Raw genomic sequence first — 24,963 nt, 5'->3', positions numbered from 1 at the left:
CCAGTGAGGAGTGGGTCAGGAGAAGCGGCTGCAGACCAGGTGAACATAGCAGACACCTCAGAGGATGCTGGAGTTGGGGGATGACCAAGTAAGAGGCTGACCACCAACTTACCTCCAGATATCCCCTTCCTGTGACTAGACACCCCTTGTGGCACAAATTGACTGAGTTTATGCCTCCCTTAACTAAGAAAACTCTGAAGTGCCTAAGAAGAAAACTTGGACTCCATTTAGCCTGCAACTAAGCTCAATTAGAGAGAGATATGTTATTTTACACATCTGAGTTTTTTTTCTTTTTATGGCTGCACCTGTGGCATATAGAATTTCCTGGGCCAGGGGTCAAATCAGAGCTGCAGCTGCAGGCCTACACCTCAGCTGCAGAAACACTGGATCTGAGCTGCATCTGTGACCAGATCCTAAACCCAGGCCAGGGATTGAACCTGCATCCTCAGACTCTACGTTGGGTTCTTAACCCACTGAGGTCACATGGGAACTCCCACACCTGAATTTTGTGTAGTAAAAATATTGTACTTACAAAAATTGCCATGATTTCAGTGAATGTGCTTTATTGCCTATGTATATGTATAAAATATAAGAAGTCTTAGGAACTTTTGGATGTTCTGTAACACTAAGAGTCTTGAAATATTTTAATATTTCATTCTAGGCAGAGATAAGTTCTCCATACATCTTTTCAGCATGCTGCTACTTCAAACTTTACCTTCCTCTTTTTAATGGAGGCAAAGATGAGTCAATAATTTCATTTACTTTCGTGAAATGACTCAATGTTTCTTGAAATCAGTTGTGCCAGGAAAATAGCTGTCCAAGACAAAGGGACAATGTTAGCCATTGAGTGGCAATATCATGACTGTAACTACATGAACTGAAAGTGAAGTTAGGATCTGGTGATCATATGATTAAAACATGATGAATTTTCTTGGAGTAAATAACACCCCCAGATGATGATGGTGATGATAGTGATGGTTGAATGGTGGTGATGAAGATATTAAGATTCCTATTTACTGAGTGCTTACCTGGTCTCAGGCATTGTTCTAAGCACCATTCTTGCACAAATCCATTTGCTCTCCAAGGAAACTTAGCAGGTATATTATTTTTACCTCCATTCTTACAAATAGTTTGAGGAACAGAGAGATTCAAAACTTGTTCAAGTTTCCACATTCGTTGTGGTAGACATGTGAATCAACTCTAGGTGATTTAGCCTAGATTCTCTACTCTAAACCACCACTTTTTATATAGGAAAGTGGCAAATCTGATGTTCTGAACTCTCTAACTATCTCACATGACTGTCTTCAGAAACAAAGAGACTGGTGAATGGGAAGCACTTTGAAAATTTGGACTATAATAAAATAAACCATGTAAGGCTGGATTATTTAACCCAAACCAAAACTTAAAAAAATATATTTAAAGTAATGGCAGACTTACTTGGTTTTACTGATGAGCTGTTATATCCAGGGCTAATGATACTGATGTCGGTTTTCTCAGAGAAACCTAATATGTGAGTCAAGAAGAAGATGGCCAGAGTTCCTGCTGTGGTGCAGTGGGTTAAGAATCCAACTGCAGTGGCTCAGATTGCTGCTGAGGCACGGTTTTATCCCTGGCCTGGTGCAGTGGGTTAAGGATCCAGTGTTGCCACAGCTATGGCACATATTGCAGCTGCAGCAGGATTCAGTCCCTGGCCCAGGAACTTCCATATGCCCTGGGTGTGACGATTAAAAACAAATACAAAAATCAGAAGGCCACCTACAGGGAATGTTTAAGGGTACTGATGGGCTTTATTGCTTCAGAAATATCCCTGCCCTGGTGATCATATGTCTCTCCTGGTGCTGGGAACTACTCTGCTGGAGGCAATGTGGGACCCAGCACCTGGGTGGCAAGGAGGAGGAGGTGAGGGAGGAGGATTTGGCTTCAGCTCATTGTAAATTAAGGTCCCTTCTACTTCTAACAACCCCCTGAGTGAAGGCAATACCTGTTAAGATGCATGACATTTTAGGATTGGTAATCAAATTCATCAGTAATACCTAATGAGAATTAACTAACTCATTCTTTCCGAGGCAAACCTATTGGAGAAGGGCGTGTACAAGAATTAAATGACAGTTGGAAGAGAGCAAGTGAATTGTCACTGGGAGGAAGTCCTGAGGAGCCTGTGCAAGACGCGAGAGGGCGCTATAGACCCTCAAGAAGAGAAGTGTGGTGGCGAATCAGAAAGGGAGGTGAGGAAGTTGTGAAAAGGGCCGTCATTTTTTATTTCGTCCAGGCACTTGGTCTGTTGTTATCATAATTTCATTGCCCCCTGTCCCCCTCATTGTACTCTGCAGTATTTTGGTTAGCTCTTCCAAGTTCTAAGGATCCGCTGCCACACTCTCCCCCTTATTAATTCCCTTACTCCCTCATTTCCTCATCCCCTGCACACATTACTCCTACAACTTATTTTTTTGATCAGCCTTTCCCAGTGCATGAGCTGTGGGGAGACTGAGTGGTGGAAAGAAAAGTATGTATGAGACTGTTGGTCTTTTTACTTCATTGTCTACTCCTTTCTTAAAGTATAAGATTGTCTTCTGGACCCCAGAGATAAATTTCAGGAGTTGTAGCTTCAGGTTTTGCAGGGGGAATCATGGAGTTACAGGGTTAGAGCTAATAGGACTGTAATTCATAGCTTTTTTTTTTTTTTTTTTTTTTTTTTTTTTTTTTTTTTTAAAGGAATGCAGTGATGCAAACTCAAAGATTTGAGACTTTCCTAAGATGTGGCAGGTCTTCTGGTTCTCAGTACCAAGTCACTTACATTTCACCACATCAAAATATTTGGCGCCCACCTGTTTAGGTGAACCTGCCAGCACACCTCTATATACTTCCACACTCCCATTGGTAGTAAAAGAAGCCCATGTGCCTGAGCTTTCTGTAATGGAAATGGCTTTCCTCATATTTTCTCACACAGCAGAATAGAAAAAAAAAAAAAAAAAATTAACCAGGTCTATGATTTGTGAATGGTTTAAAAAGGTGGTTACTATGCTGAGTGTATCTAGTTTGTCTACGTATCTAAGCACTGGTCTAAAAAGATTTATTCCTCTTCATTATGTCAAGATTCCTATGTGGCACCAGATAAAATTTCAGCCTGGGACATGGTTTCCCTGGTTACATTCCATTATGCATTGTGAGATGGGAAAGAGAAGAGGATTTCTGTTTGTGTTTTACAAAAATTAGAATTAAAATATCCTTCAGGGCAGGGATTTTGTCTGTCTTGTTCACTGGTGTATGTCAGCACCCAAAACACTGTGGGCTCTGAGTCAATTATTATTGTCTGAAAGATGTCAGCTTTACTGTATGTCTTGATCTTTGCAGGAGAATTAGGTGCTAGAAATATGGTGCCCTGTTTCTGTACATATCAACTGTTTTCTCTCACCCTAACTGCCAACTTCTTTTTTTACCATAACATGATCAAAATTCACCAGGATATAATTAGGTCACTATTATTTCATTGATTATTTGGCAAAATCTATGTAACTTTTTAATACGGTCAGTTCTGGGTGGGAAACAAAATTATTCTTGGCAATGAAAGCTTTTTAAAGCATTTAAAAACAAATACAATTTATAGTACCTAGACTTGAATGAAAGTGTATATTATACATTATCTCTGATCAATATATTAATAGACACTAATTTTGTCAATTTATTTGGCTGGTCGGAAATTATTTCCCAGAAAGCTCTGCTTACATTTTATAGTTTGGCTAACCAAAGAACAAAAAAGATTTTCTCTTGTTTTTGACTTAAACTTTAAAAAAGGGATGGATACCGGAAGTCTGATTCATTCTGGTCCCTTAATGTAGATAATTTTTAAAAACATCATCAATAAGCTGTGATTTTAGCATTGGGAACAGACTTGTGGTTGCCAAGGGGGAGGAGGAGGGAGTGGGATGGACTGGGAGTTTGGGGTTGGTAGATGCAAACTTTTGCATTTGGAATGGATAAGGTATGGAATCCTGCTTTGTAGCTTAGGGAACTATATACAATCACTTGTGATGGAACAAGATATAGGATAACGTGAGAAAAAGAATATATGTATATGTGTAACTGGGTCACTTTGCCGTACAGCAGAAATTGACAGAACATTGTAAATCAACTATAATAAAAAATAAAAAAAAATAAGTTGTGAGTTTAGGATCAGAAATTATGGGATATATTGTTGTTCTAAATGGTAGAAAATCATAAACAAATAGGATTTGCTTGGAGATGAAAGGGACCCTGCTTCCCACTGCTCTTTTAGAGCTAAAATAGACCGGTATTCCTATAATGCTAGATTTGATCGAATGTTCCCTAACTTAGGTTTGCTTGTTTTGAACTGATTTAAACCTCAACTGAGCAAACCTTTTGTTTTGGTCTGATTTTATTTATTTATTTTTTATTTATTTTTTATTTTATTTTTTTTTGTTTTTTTGCTATTTCTTGGGCCGCTCCTGCGGCATATGGAGGTTCCCAGGCTAGGGGTCCAATCGGAGCTGTAGCCACCGGCCTACGCCAGAGCCACAGCAACGCAGGATCCGAGCCGCGTCTGCAACCTACACCACAGCTCACGGCAACGCCGGATCCTTAACCCACTGAGCAAGGGCAGGGACCGAACCCGCAACCTCATGGTTCCTAGTTGGATTCGTTAACCACTGCACCACGACGGGAACCCCTGGTCTGATTTTATTTTAATGGTTGGAAATATCCTGACAATTTCAAACAACTGTTGAGATATACTTTATTATAAATTTGGACATCTGATTATTTGGTGAGGTTTTGACCTATGCTGAGTCTGAATATAAATTTTACAATTTTTATTTTTGTTCAGAAGATTGTATATTTATTGTAGAAAGGACAAAAGAATGAAAAGTTCTGGAAGCAGTAAAAAGTTGGTAAATACAAAAGACATTTTTTTCTTTTTAAAAAAAAACTTTAATAATGCTGTCATTGTTTAAAGTCAAGATGATAACATGGAATTGTGGTTTTTATGATACATTCAGAAGTAAAATGCATGACGATAATGGCATAAAGGATAGGCAGAAGAAAAACAAGTATACGGCTGTAAGCTGTTGTGTAGTACGTACACTGATGAATGATGTAAGGTTAGCATGTTAAGAGGAATGTTATAAATCTTGACTCACCACTAAAAAGAAACAGGGAGTTCCCGTCATGGCTCAGTTAGTACGAACCTGATTAGTATCCATGAGGATGCGGGTTCGATCCCTGGCCTTGCTCAGTGGGTTAAGGATCCGGCAGCGCTGTGAGCTGTAGTGTAGGACACAGCCACGGCTCAAACCCTGCATTGCTGTGGCTGTGGTATAGGCTGGAAGCTGTAGCTCCGATTTGGCTCCTAGCCTGGGAACCTCCATACGCCACAAGTGCAGCCCCTAAAAAGACAAAAGATGAAAAAAAAAAAAAGGATGAAACAAAGAAGTATTGCTAATAAACCAATAGAAATGATAAAATGAAATAAAAAATATTTAAGTGGAACAGAAGGGAAGAACAATTGGGACCTAGAAAACTATTAGGAAGATGGTAAATTTTTAGCCAAGCCATATTGAATTTATATGTTAATATGTAAATGTATGTGTAATTTTATCACATATGAAAAGCAGATTGTCAGAGTGACTGAAAAGTAAGACCCAACTACAGCTGGTTTAAAGAGGTCCACTTTATTTTTTTTTTTTTTTTTTTTTTTTTTTTTTTTTTTTTTTAATTTTATTTTCCCACTGTACAGCAAGGGGGTCAGGTTATCCTTACATGTATACGTTACAATTACAGTTTTTCCCCCACCATTTCTTCTGTTGCAACATGAGTATCTAGACATAGTTCTCAATGCTATTCAGCGGGATCTCCTTGTAAATCTATTCTAAGTTGTGTCTGATAAGCCCAAGCTCCCGATCCCTCCCACTCCCTCCCCCTCCCATCAGGCAACCACAAGTCTCTTCTCCAAGTCCATGATTGATTTTCTTTTCTGAGGAGATGTTCATTTGTGCTGGATATTAGATTCCAGTTATAAGTGATGTCATATGGTATTTGTCTTTGTCTTTCTGGCTCATTTCACTCAGGATGAGATTCTCTAGTTCCATCCATGTTGCTGCAAATGGCATTATGTCATCCTTTTTTATGGCTGAGTAGTATTCCATCGTGTATATATACCACATCTTCCGAATCCAATCCTCTGTCGATGGACATTTGGATTGTTTCCATGTCCTGGCTATTGTGAATAGTGCTGCAATGAACATGCGGGTGCATGTGTCAAAGAGGTCCACTTTAAAGTCACAAATGAACTAAAGTAAAAGGATGAGAAAAGATGTGAAAATACTAATTAAGGAAAGTCAGAAGACTTTATTTTAGTGTCCAAGTAGACTGTGCAAGAAATATTTGCATGAATAAAGAGAGATTACATGTTGATAATGAGATTGATTTACCAAAAGAATATAATAACTGTAACTGTTGATGTAACTAACAACTCAGCTTCAAAATACAGCAAAAACAGAACTGAACACTCTTTTTTTTTTTCTTTGCTTTTTAGGGCCACACCAGAGGCATATGGAGGTTCCCAGGTTAGGGGTCGAATCTGAGCTACAGCTGCAGGCCTACATCACAGCCACAGCTGTGGTGATCCAAGTCACACGGGATTCAAGTCATGTCTTTGACCTACACCACAGCTCATGGCAACACCGGATCCCTGACCCACTAAGTGAGGCCAGGGATCGAACCTGCATCCTCATGGATACTAGTCTGATTCATTTCTGCTGCACTATGAAGGGACCTCCCTGAACACTCTTTGAGGTAAGCTTTTAAGCTCCTCAGTGGTAATTCTAGCACTACCTGAATTTTCAAGAATCTAAATGTTGTGAGTGAGAAGGATTTACTGTATAATATTTCAACCATTATTTTTTTTTTTGATTTATAAAATTCTACCTATGTACTGTTTTTTGTGAAGATAAAACTCTTACTTCCAACATGAATACATTAAAGAGTGTTAATTAAAATATTTACTCCAGAAATACCAACTACATACCAAGCATCTCACATATGTTATTTAATTAGCATATTTCACATTTTAGATATGAAAACTGGGACCCAATGCGATTACGCACTTGCTCGAGATTACACAATAAGGAGCATAATCAAGATTTGAACTCAGGTCTGTTTGCCACTAAGCCTATGATGTTTCCACCACATGGGGGCTTGAAATATATATTATATAATATGTATTATATATATAAATATATATATTTAACTAACATTAATTATCATTAACATTGGTCTCAATGTAAGTGATGATCATTGCTGAATCATCAAGGAGGTTGTACAGGGAAAAAAATGCCGTTTGTTGGTAACCGCCTCTGCCTTAGGGTTCCACTAAAAATGATTCCATTTATTTTCACTGGGGTGCCCATTCTTTAGGAGACATGAAGATCAGCATAGTCTAAAGACATACAAAAACCATGAAACATTTTCAGTAAAGCACACCCTGTAACTTCAAAAACCCATATTCCATACTGCCATCTTAATATTTGTTAAATGAATGGGTCAAACAAGAATATTATAAGGATTTAGTGTGATTAATTAATGTATTTAAAAAGCTTACTGACTAAAGCAGTGAGGTTTGTGGGAATTATTATTTTTTTCTGGAATTGATAACATCTTCGGGTTGTCCATGTTCATGACCTTATTAATTAACCATGTCTTTTTTAAATGATTTTTATTTTTTCCATTATAGTTGGTTTACAGTATTCTGTCAGTTTTCTACCATACAGCAAAGTGACCCAGTCTCTCTCTCTCTCTCTCTCACACACACACACACACACACACACATTCTTTTTCTCACATTATCCTCCATCATGTTCCATCACAAGTGTCTAGATATAGTTCCCTGTGCTATACAGCAGGATCTCATTACTTATCCATTCCAAATGCAATAGTTTGCATCTATTAACCCCAGACGCCCAGTCTATCCCACTCCTTCCCCCTCCCACTCAGCAACTACAAGTCTGTTCTCCAAGTCCATGAGTTTCTTTTCTGTGGATAAGTTCTTTTGTGCTGTATATTAGATTCCAGATATAAGTGATATCATGTAGTATTTGTCTTTCTCTTTCTGACTTACTTCACTTAGTATCAGAGTCTGTAGCTCCATCAAACAAGGATCATTTCTATAGTTCGTTAACCAACTATTAAAAACTAATTTTATTAAAGAAGTAGAAAGGAATCAAAGAAATACAGGAAGCACCTTGGCTGACAAAAAAATAGGGTTGAAATAAAAGGTAAAGGTACATATTCTGATTGCAACCATAATTCAAAAAATATTTTAAGAATCATGAAAACGTCAAAGCCTGTGAAAGTTATCTTCATATTCCTATCTCAGACACATTCACTCTCTAAATCTCATGGAACAGACTTGGCAGAACTGAGGTGTTGCTAAGGAAACATATCAAGCACAAACATAAAAAGTCTAACAGGTTCAAAGGGTTCTGGGGAATTATTATAAAGACATAAAACCTGCCAAATAATTGGAACAATAAAAGTGGAAAATTAATTTCAGGCAAGACTAAACATTTCAACCAACTGCTGAGAGACTTTTGAAGACTCTATACATACTGGGAAAAAGAGGTGAGGACTTTTCATCCAAGCGGTTAATTAATGAAGACTGAAGCCATATGCAAGCATTGGGAGTATAGACGTAAAAGATTGGTTTCTGGTTTCACAAAGGGGAATTTACTTTAATCAAATTTATTAGTAAGAAGGATGAGGGTATAGAGAACAGGCTCCTTGAAGCAGTTGAAAAATGGACCAATATTCTATGCTTTGAGATTTGATGTGTTTCTTGGTCCAAGTAAAATAAAACCAGGGTGTTAAAGGAAGTAGAGACAGAAATAAGAGACCTTTTTTATGAATAGTTTTACAAGTGCACTTATTCTGGAGAGACCCCCTAGGATTAGCCAATATGATGGAATTATTTTTAAAGGGTCTGGGAATCTTCCAAGTAGCTTGCATACCAGTTGACATCACTCATAAGAAAAGTGTTAAAAGGTGTTTCGAGGGTCAAATGAAGAAACCCTTGGAAGCTTCCTTGCGGGATGAAGGCATGCCAACTGACTTTTTCAGATGGGAAAGAGATGCTTCATTAACTTGTCAAATGTCAGAAAGGTACCATTTCTGAGGAAGGAAAGAGGTGTTATAGCACATCTCTTGCATTTCGACAGTGGGCCATTTATTGAAAGGCTTGATTGGGGTTAAAGTGATCCCTTCTCTTAAAAGTGGCATAATGGGAAAATTGGTAGATTGAACCAAAGCTTGCTAAATTGGAAGATACAGAAGTTATTTGTCAGTTGAAGTGTTGCTAGCTCTGAAAATCGCTATCTCTATGTGACCTTATTTCGACAGCTGTGGGAACAGCCTCTCCCCGTGAGACATCTAGGAAGAATTCCTCTGTAAGTGCTGTGGGTATTTGCAGATTCATATAGACATGATGTCTGACTATAAAATTCAGAAACTTATTTTTGAATAAAATTTCAAAACTAAGGGAAAGTTCATCCTACCCGAGACATCACTTTGGCAGGCTCCATGCTCATTTCGTGGATGCTGTCTTTGGACAAGTCACTTTTGGAATTTCTCATGTGGAATCATCCCATGAGATCACAGCCAACCTTAAAAATTATAGTTACCAGTGAAAAAAATTTTCATACTCTGAGTGAAAATATTTTATTTGGGAAAAGTCCAAAGAAATCAGTTTCAGCTGGTAAAGAGTGAGTGATTAAACTGTTAGTAATTAAAAAAAAAAATGAGGTGTAACTATGAAGGAAAGAAAGTGATATTCTTTTGTGGCTTGTAACCTGGTTTTGAAAGTAATTCCCAAAGCATTTTAAACATATTTTGATCAGTGAGGGATGGTTGTAACAGGAGAAAAGATTCTCAGGGTGACTGCTTTGAAGGGTAATTTTAGAACGAGTTCCAGTATTCTGGCTAGAAAGCCAGTCTCATGGTGTTTATAGGTTTAACTTATAAAGAGAGAGAAGGAGAGGGATTTTGATGCCTAGTGAAAATTTCTTGGTGATTTTAAGACATGGGAGCCGTACATAGTTAAATTTTTATAGAAAAATAAGGAGTCAAGTTTTTGTTGTGGTGTGCTGTAGGTGAAAGGGTTGAGGCTATGTGAACTTGGATTAGTCACTTTAGCAACTTTCCAGTATCTGTTTTTTATCTTAAAACTGGGGCTATGTTTACTTTAGGAAGATGGGCTAAGATACCACTGTCCAAAGTGGAAAACATGTACATCAGATTCAAATGAGATACTGTATGAAAAAGCACTTGAGAAGTCTCACTCTTGGCATATATAATTTCAGAGAAGATCTTTCATGAGGAAAAATTAGAAGCATGTGAAGACACTTCTTCTGCCTCCCGACTTCCTTGAAACATTGTGTTACTTTAATTTTTGCATAAACAGAACATGACCTTTGTCATAATTTCTCTATACTTAAATGAAAGAGAAATAAAGTGTGCCTTTATGTTACCACATAAAGAGAAATACAAATGAAGTGAATATTTGCAGACACGTCTGGAGAAAATGGCCCTGTATAAAGTGTAAGTTTATGTGAATTGACCTTATTATTTAGGGTATTCAGTGTTCATGTGCTGTGGTTTGCTAGTCTAATACTTTCAACTTTACATATTTGGAACTTAGATTTGAGCATATTTTCCAGTAAAAATGCTGATATATTCTTTCCTTAATATATCAATGGTAGACCAGAAGATTCTAGGAAAGGGAAAAATAGCCTGCCTTTAGCAATAGAAAAATCCACCAAGTAATGGCAAGTATGGCTTCAATAACATGAATTTATCTGAAAACAGAGTCACAACAAACGGCTCAAGCCTGATTGTCAGATTTCTAAATTACACATTGAAATCAAGTGTACAAAGAACAGAAACGTTGTGCAAAATGCCCTGAACTGAAGAGAAATTTTGCGTTTGGCATGGAAAAATCCTCAGACCTCTGAAAGGATGAAATTTTGTCCATACTTTTGCTTCTCTTTTACTGGACCAGGCTAGTATAAATTGGCCCAGTATGGCCAGGGCAGGATATGGAATAGTCTCTCTTCAATTGGGAAGATGTCAATAATACATTTTAGAAGAAGTCAGACCCTTTCTTGGTCTATCTAATATTCTCCAAAGTACAGCTGATGATTCCATGGACTGGACTTTGCCATGTGAAAGCTCAAGCTCTGGAATGCTGTGGGAAGCAGAATGAGGGGACACCGGAAACACTGGCACACGAGGCTGATACCACAGAAAAGCCATTTTCAATAGAAAAATCCGGAATCCATCTTTATTAGGGCTTTATTTCGCCAAGCAGGTAAACACACTACAGGCTAGATCATTCCCTATTAGCAGTTCTCTTTCTGTATCATATGAAGTGTTTTGAAAATGTCCACTTTTTCTCTGAAACCAGTGGTAAAGTACTAGAACTATAGTTTTACAGGATGAGAACAGTAACTCTTCACTTCTGCAACATTTTAGGAAGTGCCCATCTTGTTATCATGAGAACGTCCTGCTTCTTGGTCCAAGGAGTGAAATTCTGAATGGATGTATATAACACATAGCCTTATTTATATATTTTACATATATTGACAATATAGACATATATTTAATATATATGCATTAACTTAGGTAGAGGGAGAGTGTTTGCTACAATCAGCAACATTTGGGCCATCTCTGTGAGGTAGAATCTAATCCATGGCCAAAAGTGGCTGGATAGAAGAGTTGGAGGAAGGTCAGTTGAGGTGATAACGCGGTTGAGGCCCAGACTGTTCTATAGAGAAGGGGACACAGTAAAACATGTTCACATGCAGAGGGTTTATGAGTATTAACTTGCTTAGCTAAGAGTTTATATGGGATAATGAAGAACTTCATGATTTTACCCCTTTGCAATTCTGTTTAAAATATCAGGAATTTAAGGGAATTGGTGAGGGTAAGTATATGCAACCTGGGAGACTGCTGTTGAATTGATTAGTAGTGCATGCTTTGTGCAACTTATAGGGAAAAAGCATCAAGGATAAATTTGTGATCTATAAGGCATAAGTACTATATTAATGTTGTAGGTATGAGTTTAAAGTTAAGGTTTTAAATTTAATCTTGATGCTTTAAAATGTTTTTAGAAAAAAAAGCAACCTAAGAATAATGATCTGTAATGGGAAAATAATCTGAAAAAGAATGGATATATATATCCAATATATGTCTTTACTTTGCTATATACCTGAAATTAACATAACATTGTAAGTCAACTGCATTCCAATAAACTTTTTAAAAAAAGAATAATGGCGACATGAAAAATGGCACCTGGTGTTTACTTAGAAAACTAATAAGAAGAGGTAAAGAGAAGATACTTATTTTTACTCTGCTTATTCAAATATTTCTGAAAACCCACTATGGGTCAGGAAATTTTCAAGGAGATGAAAACAAACAGGCCTTCCATAGATCTTTTTTTTTTTAATTTTAAGTTTTATTGAAGTATAATTAATTTACAAAGTTGTGATCATTTCCGCTGTACAACAAAGTGATTCAGTCATACATACGTACACATCCACTATTTTTCAGATTGGGAAACAGACAATAAGCAAATGACAAGTTACTATGTAGTATGACATGGCTGCTTTGGGTGGGTGGGTGGATAAGGACTGTTGCATTTTATGGAAGGTGATCATGGAAAACCTCAGAGATCACGTACCTCAAAGGTAAGGCTTCTGATGGAGCTGAGGGCACAAGCCATACACACATATGGGAAAAGCCATTGCACATAAAGGGAAGTGAGTAGGAAGACTTAAAAAAAGGCATACATTTATATAAGATGATTGTCACTGTAGTGACATAATTTAGCCTTTAGATAAACTTCATTAACTTCTGTGGGCATGTATTTTCTAAATTATTTCTTTGGAAAACTATTCCAGGAGACTTTTAATAATTTTTATGTAAAAAAGTGGTCCCTTGGCCAAATAACTTTTAGAAACAGGACTTTATATGAAGATAAGTAAACTATTTGAATGCGGGACTTCTTAGTCTTTAAAATGCTACTGTGCGTTGAACAACTCCAGGAAGGGAATGTCTTCGAATTATTTCATCATGGAGGGGCTGTTGTGAAACACCTATTAATACATCAATGAATTAGTTTATATACAGCACAGTTTTTCAAATGATGCTTTTACTGTGGTTAGTGAGAATGCACTCTGATTTTGCTTACAGCAAAATATTTTCTTTCCTGTGCTGTCTCAATGTGAAGGAACGTGGCAAAATAAAATATCTGGGGTAAGGGATGTGTAACTTTTCCTCCAATGTTTAGAAATCCCTTAGTGTTGATGTGTAGGTTATACTTACAAATATCTTTCTCTTTTATTCCTTCTTACCAATTTTTAAGAGCTAGGGATAAAGATCTGTCCATGATCTTCTTCTTTGCTATTTAACTATTTCTTGTCTTTCTTTGTGCCGTTGGGTCTTTACCTGATTCAGTACTCTTTGACAAGCTTCAGGTGTGGCTCTTCTCCTGCTATCACATGTAATGCCACCATTTACTTTGAGAACAAACACTTATCTCTTTGGCTTGTAAAGAGCCTTCTGTTCATTGGTGGTACCTAATAGGGGCTTTGGTATAATTTAACAGCAGAAGAGAGGATGTATGAGAGACATTTCCAAAATTTACTACATCCTTTTCTTGGGTTCCTCCTTTCTGCAAGCACATGTTAGCTTGAAAACTCTCAGTTTCAAACACAGCTTTTCACTCTGCAGAGTGTCTCCAACCACCTGTTCTATGTTGGCAGAACACAGGATGGTACCTGGAATTATGAGTTCCACTTATTTCCATTCTATTACACATTTTCTAGAAGAGTTCCATGAGGCTAATACTATTTGTTGAAGCAAGTTGGCTCATTGTTTCTGGGAAGACTTCTTCCATTTCTCAAGGCTCTTCTTTAGAAAGTGCGACAGCTTCCACCACCTATGGTTTTCCTCTTTTCTTCTCTTGGCATGGTGTCTTGTGGTCCCACATGGCTAGCCACCTGAGCAGAGACACCTGGGCACAGCATACTGGGACCCTAGGGCCTGGGGAGATTTCCACAGGGCCATCTGCTTTCCTTTGCACACATCTTCCAGGAATAAAACCTACAAAGCATTACTGGTAGGAAACTTCTGTTCATTCTCCTCCGGAAATATATGCAAAACCTGGCAACCTCTTCTCTCCTTCAGATTTTAAAGACTGCTTCATACTGAGATGGAGAGGGCTGGATAAGGTCACCATGGGCTGACACCTTTCTAGAAATGGTAACTGTTGGCAAGACCCTGCAAGGGTTTGAGGCAGCGGCCCCTTCTTGGCAGCAATTTCAGTCAGCATGGATGTGACCTTGGACTGTGGCAGCCAGTCCTTTTGGCAAAAGCTCCGATTGGCAGCTGCTTTCAGCAAATTAGCTCATAGCTGAGCCCTCTCAGTGGCAGAAGGCTATGGTGCTAAGTACCCCACAATTCTTTGAAAAATTCCTGCAAGTCCTCTGAAGTCACATTGGCAAAGCAAATCTGTGCCTCACACTACCCTCCTGTCCTTCCACTCAATCTCCTTTCATTCATAAAACTGTCAAATTTTTGAGTTGGGAAAAAAAAAAATCTCTAAGCTCAACTCCTTATTTGGTCACCATGACACATGGGCCTTGGAGAGGTGTCCTAAAACCTCAGTGTGACAAAACTGAACCAGGGTTCAAAAGAGATAAGCAACAAGTTTCTGCTGTACATCACAGGGAAATCTACTCAATCTCTGTAACAATATATAGGGGAAAGAATATGAAAAATCGATACATGCACATGTATAAGTTGCTGTACACCTGACACAAACACACTGAAAGTCAACAATACTCTAATAATTTTTTTTTTCTTTTTAAGAAATCAGAAGCACAGTGATGTGACAGCCTCAGTGGATCTCTGCATCGTTAAGTGCTCACATCCCTTCCTCCTCTCCTGCCTGTCTCTTTGTCCAGGCTCTTCAGAACAGCTGAGAGAGAGTCAGACATGAGTAGTCTCATCACTCTGTTGCCACTTGAGTTGAGGAGAAATTTTTATTGAAACGCATGCAGCAAGAGGAAAGCAGAGACATTACTTAGGTGATGGGAGCACATCATACCCTGGGTTTACCATTAGGTCATGTATGCAGGTTATTCTCTAGCCATGAGGATGGGTTGCCTTGGAACTTTGCTTGGTGATCCCAAAGAAACTGAAGAAATATTTCCCACATCCAATACAACTGTAACACTGAATTTCTATTTTACTTGACGAAATGAGAAATTCTATTCGTCTATGGCTATCAAAAGCATGAACTCGGGTGATGTTTTGACTGTGGCTAACAAATTTCTGAATAATCACTAGTATTAAACTCTAGCAACATAGTGTATCCATTAACCCTAAGGTCATGTGTGTGTGTTTGTGTGTGTATGTCTTAATTGAAGTGTAGTTGACTTATAATCTTGTGTTAGTTGCAAATGCGCAACAAAGTGACTCAGTTATACATACACATATACATATACATTCTTCTTCATATTCTTTTCCATTATAGGTTATTACAAGATATTGAGTACTGAGTATAGTTCCCTTGCTATACAGTAGGTCCTTTAAGGTAATGTATTTTGATGTCTAATTCTTTGTCTTAGTAAGAGTTAGAAAATCTAATGATAAAAAGTTAATTTTTTTTTTTTTTGCAAATGGCATTATTTTGTTCTTTTTCATGGCTGAGTAGCATTTCATTGTGTATATATACCACATCTTCTTAATCCATTTATCTGTTGATGGACATTTAGGTTATTTCCATGTCTTGGCTATTGTGAATAGTGCTGCAATGAACATAGGTGTGCAGGTATGTTTTTCAAGGAACGTTTAGACTGAATAAATGCCCAAGAGTGGGGTTGCTGGGTCATATGGTAAGTCTGTATTTAGTTTTCTGAGGAAACTCCATGCTGTTTTCCATAGTGGTTGTACCAGTTTACATTCCTACCAACAGTGTCTGTGTGACTGGGTCACTTTGCTGTACAATAGAAAATGACAGAACACTGTAAACCAACTATAATGGAAAAAATAAAAATCATTTAAAAAATAAAAATAAAATAAACAGGAAATTTTTTTTGGAAGACATAAAATTTTAAATTTAAAGGAAAAAAAACTGCCTATTTAAAGAAAAGGAACTGAAGTGTCCTCTCTAGAAAAGTTCTCAGCTACTCTGAGTTGTTCTCCTTTAAAACGTATCATATAGGGGAGAAGTACCGACCAATTCTATTAGACCTATATGACAACAGGCCATGGTTTTTATGCTTTTTCTCTCTGTTTCTAAGACTATATGGAATATTAGAGAATAAGTTTGCCCTCTGCCAAAAGGACTCTTAAGTGGCATGTTAAATTGTTTCATAGGTGACCCATTCTACATTAAGATCTTACATCCCTTTAAATATTTTATAAGGTTCAGTAAAGTAAAATGTATTCATTTGGGACTTGAAACATTATGAAGTATCCAGAAGCAATCCTGCTGTTCAGATCAGAAAGCTGAACATTTATTCGCTTTGTGAATGCACTTAATTATCTGTGGAAGCATTTAAACACGGTAGACTTAGATATACGTTAGGCATGGAAACAAAATGTACATATGCTGATTTTTCTCTTTTTATTGAGATAAAGTTCAGATGACATTCACCATTTTAACCATTTTAAAGTGTACACTAATGTAGTTTTTAGTATAGTCACAATATTATGCAACTATTGACACTAGTTCTGGAACAGTTCTCTTACCAGAAAAATAAACCCTATAGCCAGTGCTTCCTTTCCCTCCTGCTGGCAACCACAAATTTACTTTCTCTCTTTGAGGAGTTGTATAACCTGGACATTTCCTTTGGAGTCATACAGTGCACAGCCTTTTCGTATTTGGCTTCTTTAATTTAGTATAATATTTTCAAGATTTATCCAAGTTGTAGCATGTATCAATATGGCATTATTTTTTACGGCTGAATAATATTCTGTTGTATGGACCACATTTCATTCATCAGGAGCTCTTTCCACTTTTTTGCTGCTATAGTTAACATTACCATGAACATTTATGTACAAGCTTTTTTTTTTTTTTTTTGTCTTTTTGCCATTTCTTGGGCCGCTCCCGAGGCATATGGAGGTTCCCAGGCTAGGGATCTAATTGGAGCTGTAGCCACTGGCCTACGCCAGAGCCACAGTAACGCGGGATCCGAGCCGCGTCTGCAACCTACACCAGAGCTCACGGCAACGCCGGATCGTTAACCCACTGAGCAAGGGCAGGGACCGAACCCGCAACCTCATGGTTCCTAGTAGGATTCGTTAACCACTGCGCCATGACAGGAACTCCTTATGTACAAGCTTTTGATGAACATGTGTTTTCAGTTCTCTTGTGTAGATGCCTAGGAGTAGCATTGCTGGATTATATGGTAACTCTAACTTTTTGAGGAACTGTCAAATTCCACAGTGGCCAAACTATTTTTATATCCTTACCTCAATGTATGAGGATGAGGGTTCCAATTTCTCCAGAATTTTTCCAATACTTATTTTCTGTTTTATTTTATTTTAGTTAAATTATAGCCATCCTGGAGAATATCTCACTGTAGCTTTGACCTGCACTTCTCTAATAACTAATGATGTTGAGTATATACTCATTTTTAATCTATATGTTTATGTCAAGGAAGCAAAAAATGTAATTGGACAGAGAATTCAAACAGTGTGTGTGTGTGTGTGTGTGTGTGTGTGTGTGTGTGTGTGTGTGAATTAACATTATGATGCAGCCATGATGTCAACAGGTTGCAATTTCAGTATATTTCCCATAGTTACATCTATGTAAGACACATGTGAAAATCGACTCATGGAAGATTGAAGAGGGCCTTAAGATCTGGGATTCTCAGCTGACTGCAACACAAACCTGAGTGACTTTCTGAAAAGACATGGATCTTTCAGGAGTTATCAGAAGCCATGTGAACACTGAACACAAGAAGTGTCCTTGGAGTTCCTGTTGTGGCACAGCAGAAATTTATCTGACTAGGAACCATGACATTGTGGGTTCAATCCCTGGCCTCTCTCTCAGTGGGTTAAGGATCTGGTGTTGCCGTTAGCTGTGGTGTAGTTTGAAGACACGGCTTGGATCCCACATTGCTGTGGCTGAAGCATAGGCTGGCAGCTGTACCTCCGATTAGAACCCTAGCCCAGGAGCCTCCATATGCTGCCAGTGCAGCCCTAAAGAGCAAAAAAAAAAAAAAAAAAAAGGTGTGCTAAATATAAAAAGTGGAATGGATAACTGTCTTTAATAACTCCCACCTCCTGATTATGAACTACTCCTCTCCTCTGCAGGGCCCCTTTCTCCAGGACCTCCTATGTTCCTCAGGTATCTAGTGTCCTTAATATCTCTGGTTTTCTTCTTTTTAAGTTTAGTTTATAAAGAATCTTATTGCTCTTGTGTAATTGCTAATAGGAATGCAATCTATTGTATTGTAACAAGAATAATAATAGTAAGCTTGGCATTCCTTTGTGACTCAGCAGGTTAAAGATCCAGCATTTGTCACTGCTGTGGCTCAGGTTGCTGTTGTGGCAGGGCTTGCCTGAAAGTTCCACATGCTGTGGGCATGTCCTAAAAAAATGTGACTGATTCACTTTGCTATACATCGGAAACTAATATGACATTGTAAATCAACTATACTCCAATGAAATTAAATTTTTTAAAAAAATTTAGAGTGGATTTACAATGTTCTTTCAATTTCTGCTGTACAGCAAAGTGGCCCAGTAATAAATATATTCTTTTTCTTATATTGTCTTCCATCATGTTCTATCACAAGTGATTGGATACTGTTCCCTGTGCTATATAGCAGGACCTCATCCCACGAAATTAAATTAAAAAAAATTTGAATGTCAGTGAAATAATTGAGTTAGCTGCTTGTATAAGTGGACTCCAACTCTGATGCTTGTATTCTTTGTGTTCTCGTGAAGGTTTTTATGCTTTCTTCTATTCCTGACTGGGAGTCAGGGGTCACCTGACTTTTCTTTCTGTTTTCAGTGTCACTGTCCATTTTCAAATATAAGCCCTGAAGTCTGTTCCAACAAGCTGTTTAAAATAATAGTAAATATATGCTGAGTGATTTCCTTGCTAAGGTTATGTTACGGTTTTAGAAAATGGATTAGGTGATAGCTGTTTTGACAATTAAGTTATTTTTCGCTTTCTGTTGCTAGGATATTTTGGGATACATGACACCTGGTGTTTGATTACATATATTCCAATGACCTTCGTTTTTTTAGAAACAAAATCCCAATAAAGTGGATTTTGGCTTTTATGAAACAGGCAATTTAGATTATTAACCAAGAGTTAATCTAACTGGGGAAACTTTCAGAAAAGGCTAAGGTGGTCTGATGTCCCAGCAAACATTAACTGTGAGGCTACATGGCTGATCTGATGTCTGTCTTGAGTTCCATGAGCCTTGTGATATTAATTACCACTTGTAGCAAACATTTGTTGACAGTTCATGTACTCATTGCTTCCTGTTCTAGGTCCTGAGTTGACTCCTGAATTAACAGCAATTCTAGCTCCTGGGTTGACTCCTGAATTAACAGCACACACTCTCATAGAAGAGCTGTTCTTGCTTTTTAACCACCTGTCCTAAGAGTCATCTAAGTTGTGATAAATGTTACTTTGGGGCTCAGAGTAATGCATTTTTCTATCTCTGTACTTATTTATAACTATCACATTAAAATAAAATATGAACACTTTTATTTTTCCTTATTTAGATGTAAACTAGTCATTTATATAAGTAGTACTATTTATTTTGCTGTCTTTTTCAACTGCTTCTTTGCTATGTATAGTCAGTGATGTCTACACAGCCAGGTTTGGGAAGGTTCATTTTTTTTCCTAAAGAAAAATAGTGCTAATTAGTGCTTTAAGGAAAATGTATCTAAGTATTGTTATTTATAGTAAAGCTATTTTGTTTTATCCCACACTTCTGTCAGGCTAATACTGCCTGATATTTTGTTCCTAACCTCCACCCTCTTATCCAGGAAACCACAAGCTCTGATTTTCATGATGATGGAAAGAAATGATAATAATGCTTTGACTCATTAGTTCTTCATTAAATGAAGCCAGATCAAAATTATAAGTAGCTTAAATCACATCTGAACATTGAAAAAAGTGTTATCTCCAAGGAAAATAAAGAAAAATCCTTTGGCAATAACTTACAGGTTGTGTGGTGATGCTGCTATGAGTAACAGATTGGCTCATGAAAATTTTATTTTCCCAAGGGTTACATCTCCTCCCAGATTTCTATGCATCTGTTTCTCTCTCTGGTTCATCTGATCACACACATAGGTTTCAAAGTGTATATGGTGACAAAGTCTCCTTTGATCTAGAAGCTTCATGTTGTCCAACAAAGTGAAGGATTGATGGGCATCTCAAAGATCGAAGGTCTGAACAAAGAGTGAGCATGTCTGGGAAGACACAAGAAATTATAAAGTCATGCAAAAATAATGAGCTTGAAGAATAGAAAAGAGGGGGAGGCACGAGTTTGAAGAAATGTTGTTTCTTCAAACCATGCGCAGAGAGAAATACAGTTGCAAGAAGGATGAGATGCAAAAGAATTATTGTGTGTAGATGGATGTAGGTGAAAGATAAGGAGAGAAAAAAGTTTCTCTTCTTTGAGTTTCTGGTCATTGGCCTGAACTGGTCTCTGTTGTTATTAACAATGATGGTTGACTTCTTAAGTGATTATTTTCCCCTTGCTGTTTAGACTGAAGTCTTTTCCGTTTTTTTATTTTTTAATTTCTCCTCCATTTGCATAGAAAATTCATATAATCTAGGTTATGTTCTCTTTATAAAGCTTGAAATATTTGGGGATATTTCCTTTTAAAACTTTAGATGCTAATAAAAATTAAATCATGAAAGGAACTGTTACTATGTCTTAGACAAGTCGATAGCTTTTTTCAAATATAAAAATGAAATCTAATACTGTAAAACTAGTATAAATACACTTACCAGACATCAGCTGGATCTTTGCTTTCATTGAAATGATGGAGTTCCCACTGTGGCACAGTGGGTTAAGAATTTGCCTGCAGTGGCTCTGATTCCTGTGGAAGTGTGGGTTCGATCCATGGCCTGGTATAGTGGGTTAAAGGATCCTGAGTTGCTGCAGTTGCAATTTAGGCCACAGCTGCAGCTTGGATTCAATCCCTGGCCTGGGAACTTCCATATTCCACAGATGGTGGGGCCATAAAAGAAATGATATCATAGGTAACATTGCCCTCTAAATCTATACCAGTGATCGTAACTGCTAGAGCTAAGGGTATCTAAAATGATTCATTTAAGTTTTACGAAGGCAGTACATTACTGTGGTAAAAGCACATACGTTGGCATCAGACAGGCTTCAGTTTGAATTCTGACTCAGTCACTCTCTGTGTAACTTTGGACATATTACTTAGTTTCCTTGAACCTTCACTTCCTACTTTGTAAAAAAAAAAAAAATATATATATATATATTAATATACACTTACATAAAAATATATGTAATGCTTGTTAGGTATACACAGTTCCCTCTGTATGGTAACTCTTTATAAATATTTGTATCATGATGACTATTATGTCTTTCCACTTCTGTTATTTAAAAATAATTAGTAAGTCTCACCTTTCACATTTCTTTTCTTTTTGTCTTTTTTTTTGGTCTTTTTAGGGCTGTACCTGTAGCACATGGAGGTTCCTGGGCAATGGGTCAAGTTGGAACTGTAGCTGCCAGCCTACACCACAGCTACAGCAACAGGGGGTCTGGACTGCATCTGCGACCTATGCCACAGCTCATGGCAGCACTGGATCCTTAACCCACTGAGCGAGGCCAGGGATCGAATCTGTGTCCTCATGGATGCTAATCAGATTCATTTCTGCTTAGCCACCACAGGAGCTCCCATCTTTCATGTCTCTTGACATCTCTTTCTTCTCATTCACGTATCATTTAGTAAGACTTTAGATGAAATAGATTTAGCAATTTTAGAACCATAGGACTTTACTCTAGTCATACAACAAGGAAAAGGGGAGCTCTTTTTATGGAAAATGTCATCAAATTTCATTTTTAACTATTGTTTCATACACAGTGACTGATGTACAGTAAAAACTAAGAGGCATGAGAAGGAATAGAAAAATATGGTTCATAATAAAAATAAAAAATATAAGCACATTCACATAGAGTTGGAATTAGTAGATCTAGGGATGTTTGAAAATATGTATTTTACTGATATATTAAGAACCTGCTAATTAAAGTGGGCCTTTAAAAATAATTAACCAGTGTGAATATTATTTGGAAGTTTCTTATCTAAAAATTACATAAACAATATATTTAAATCATAGGTATAACTGTAATAATATTGGTTGTGATAACAATAATGACACTTGATAACTAAGAAACAATAGTCTTTTTAGGAATAGTACTAGTAATGTAATTAACAATACAGTGACATACAAGCCCAAGAAAATTGTATAGAATCTCATAAGTATTTGTTGTGTCCCAAACATTAATTTTATGTTTCATGGTATTTGGTATAAGAGCATATATATGCATGTATTTTCTTTAGCATTTGAAGCAAAAGATTTCTTCCCCCAAACCTGTATGAATCTGTGTATGCTTCCTGTTCTGTTAAAAACAAACACAGCCATGGAGAAAATTTCACTGTTTAAATCTCAAAGAAGACTCTTTTCTTGGTTGTTAAATTCCTTACTTTGGTGTAGCTCAATTTAGTGCTTACAGCATGCCAGGATAGCTTTCTGCAGTGATGGTGATTTCTTATTGAATAGCAATGTGAAACCAAATGTAAGAAATGTTGGAAGAAGATGACAGGGACAGTTTGATAAATGCCCTGCAGTGAATACTCCTGCTGCCAGGGGAAAAGAGGGTGACAGGGTCAGCTTTGGGTGTGGTAAAGTAGGATCGGAGTTCTGCCACTTTTCTGTGTTTGTAATTGCAGAAAGGTCTGGCTACATTGGAACCTCAATTTTCTCCTCTGCATAATGGGGATAATAAAACCTGCCCAACAGGATCATTATAATGATGGAAACAGACTGCAATTGTAAATAATTTAATACACTTTGTTTTTCTCTTGCTGCCTTTAGAAGCCTCTCCTTATCTTTAACTTTTTCCATTTTTATTAAAATACATCTTGTATAGGTCTGTTTGGGTTCGACTTGTTTGGGGCGCTCTGTACTTCCTGTATCATGATATCCGTTTCCTGTAGATTTGGAAAGTCATCAGGATTGGGAGTTTGGGTTTAGCAGATGCAAACTAGTATATATAGGATGGAGAGCAACAAGTTCCTACTGTATAGCACAGAGAACTATATCTAATATCCTGTAGTAAACCATAATGGAGGAGAAAAATTTAATGAAATAAAATTTAAAAAGTAATAAAAAATTTAAAAAATTAATACCGTGATAGGGACAGGTAGACACAATAGAGGCAACCAATAAAGTGAAAGGTAACCTTTCTACTTAAATGAAATATAAAACATTCTATTATTCCCATCTCGATATACTTCATCTCTCTATATAAATGATTAGCCCTCAATCAGCAGGTTACTTTAGGAAAACTTCAGTGGGAAAGTCCTTTCTGTATGATATCATCCATTAACACGAGGTTGAGGCTCTGGCTTTCCAAGGAGGCTTTGCTCTGTAAAAAAGGAGTTATTGGTGTTATGGATTCTTAGTGCCTGCTTTTCCATATTATAACCTGTTTATTATTTCCATAGCTTGGAGTCTGTTTCAATTACTGAAGTGAATCACAACATTTTTAAACAGGAAATGTTCTACATTCAATTTCTTAAACTAACCAGTCACTTAGCATACAGCTTTAATGAAGTTATTTGCCTAGAGGCAAAGCAATAATTAATCTCCCCATTTAAAAGCTATGATTTGGCTATTTCCTTTAAACACATCAGTTAAAAATAGAACCACCAACCTATAAAAAGTATATGTTTATTAAGTTGGAAGATGTTGCTAGGCTTCTTTTTAATAAGCTCTCTGAAGATTATTGCTTTATTTGAAAAGAAGTTGTAATTACCCTTGATCAGGTTGCTTATGTCTTAGCATTATATTCCTACTTCGTAATACCCACCAGCTCACACTGGTAATTCCTCCATAGTTATGGAGCTAGAGAGAATCATAATAGACAATTGATAGACTGGCTATGGGTTGACTAAGATGGAAAGAACTGCTTTATATTATTCTAGTTAGTTTAACATATATTCTTCTTCTTCTTCGTTTTTTTTTTTTTTTTTTTTTTTTTTTTTGTCTTTTGGGGCCGCATCAGCTGCATATGGAGGTTCCCAGGCAAGGGGTCTAATCGGAGCTGTGGCCACTGGCCTACACCAGAACCACAGCAATGTGGGATCTGAGCTGTGTCTGTGACCTACACCATAGTTCATGGCAACGCCAGATCCTTAACCCACTGAGCGAGGCCAGGGATTGAACCCGCATACTCATGGATGCTAGTTGGGTTCATTAACCACTATTTCTATTCACTTTTATTGCCCAAACTATGAGTGGTGTATAATATTGACAAATCTAACCACTCACTCTGTTCTGGCACCCTTGGCCTCCTCTCTATTCTTAAACAAGACTTAGAGACTTTGTACTTGCTGTGGCCTCTGCCTGGCATGTTCTCCTCCTGATATTTTCATCACTCACCTCCTCATGTCCTTCAAGTCTTTGCTCAATGTCATTTTCTCAGTGTTGCCTCCTTTGATCCCCCTATTTAAAATTACACAGTGCGCCCAAGATTCTCAGTCTGCTCTGTTTCTTTCTAGAGCCTTACCCTAATCATCTTCCACTGATCTCTTTAAAAATATATATGTTTTTTATTGATTTCCCTCTCTGCCATCAAATGTAAACTCTAGGAGCAAGGGAGTTTT

General features: G+C 37.3%; 1 long non-coding RNA gene across 3 annotated transcripts in view; it reads left to right on the top strand.

The window, feature by feature from the left end:
- The window catches only part of LOC146406176 (uncharacterized), an 89,731-nt gene that overhangs the window by 44,480 nt on the left and 20,288 nt on the right, over window positions 1–24,963 (top strand). Inside the window, exon 1 of one of the 3 annotated variants that reach the window (XR_014807685.1) lies at window positions 908–2,225. The exons of the other annotated variants lie outside the window; for them this stretch is intronic. This is a non-coding gene — a long non-coding RNA (uncharacterized LOC146406176). Of the gene's footprint in view, window positions 1–907; window positions 2,226–24,963 lie in introns of those variants that run through there. 3 annotated transcript variants of the gene reach the window in all.

This window comes from Sus scrofa, chromosome 1 (assembly GCF_054392235.1).
Source record: "Sus scrofa isolate SSC_HxYL_T2T_F1_AM1 chromosome 1, Sscrofa_HxYL_maternal_Yorkshire_Landrace_v2.0, whole genome shotgun sequence".
In the NCBI taxonomy this organism is placed as follows: Eukaryota; Metazoa; Chordata; class Mammalia; order Artiodactyla; family Suidae; genus Sus; species Sus scrofa.
This window is presented reverse-complemented; position numbering and strand designations above follow the sequence as displayed.